Source organism: Harpegnathos saltator, unplaced genomic scaffold (assembly GCF_003227715.2).
Source record: "Harpegnathos saltator strain DR-91 unplaced genomic scaffold, Hsal_v8.6 scaffold99, whole genome shotgun sequence".
NCBI lineage: Eukaryota > Metazoa > Arthropoda > Insecta > Hymenoptera > Formicidae > Harpegnathos > Harpegnathos saltator.
The window spans coordinates 233,241-234,464 of record NW_020230727.1 but is presented as its reverse complement, the minus strand read 5'-3'; positions in this window follow the sequence as shown (position 1 = coordinate 234,464).

Below are 1,224 nucleotides of genomic sequence, written 5' to 3'. Positions count from 1 at the left end.
ACCATCGACGATCTGCGCAACACGTTGATGTCGCTGATGATCATCGATCGATTCTAAGGCGCGCTGGACAATGTGAGGTGCAATCTGCGCCTATTGCGCGAATAACGAGCGCCGAACGGGGAGTGGGGGGGGAGATTGAAGGAGTCTCCTTCTTCAAACAGCGTCTTCGCGATCGTCGAACAGAATGTGCCGAATCTTGGCGCGCGCGTCGGCTCGCTCCTTGTCGCGTCTCCATCTCACGAATCACAGCGTCACCGAGCGATCGTCGCAATTTCGACAAAGTTTCAACTCCGCGATTTGGCCGTTGTCGAGCGTGGGTGCCGGTAATTCGCGAATCGAGAGCAGAGTAGCGCGCTCCTCGATCTCTGCGGCGCGCGCGTCACCGCTGGGAATCCATCGCCACTGCGAACATATCATCCCGGTGTGCGGAAGCGTGTCGTCCGCGCTGTCGGAGTCGACGAATTTCGCGATACGAAGAAACTCAGCGACGGGACCGCCGTCGAAGGAACAGAGGGCTCTGAAATCGCGCGTCACCAGTACCTCGATCGTTTGACGAAGTTTCATTTTCTCGTAGTGCGAATCGAGCGCGCGTCGCCACGTTCGCGTCTGCGCCGCGGTCGCTCGCGCGGTTACGATTCGCAGCAATCCATCCACGCCGAGAAAGTTCGAATTGTCGCGATACGCGCGCAACAATTCCGGTAAGTTGGCCGGCAATGTGTACGTTCGGGAGGCACGCAGACCGCCGTCGCACGCGTCGATCGAGGCCTCGTTCATGCGTCGTACGAGATGCGACGAGTACTCGGGGTCAACGAGATCAGAGCGCGCGCCAACGGACCGTCGTCGCGTCGTCGATGCGCCCACCACGTCGACGAGGTCAGCGCGACGACCACTGTCCACTCGCGCGATTTTTCGTCGGCGAAAAGATCGCGCGTCAATCGCAACACCGAGACGTGATAGCGCGCCGAGGACCGGTCGATGAGATCGCGAGACGACGCCGTCGCGAAACCGGTCGCGTCGTCGTTCGCCGCCATATACGAAATGAGAAATTCGCGACACGTTCGAAAGAACGCCACAATCGCGTCGAACACCGTGCCGCTCGACTGCAGGAACGCGCACAGGTTTGGCCAGAATTCGATCGGGGCTATCGGTGACGAGGACAGGACGTACGCCGTCTCGACGTGACTCTGCTCGGCCGAGTAACCGTATTCCGACACCTCTATCTGA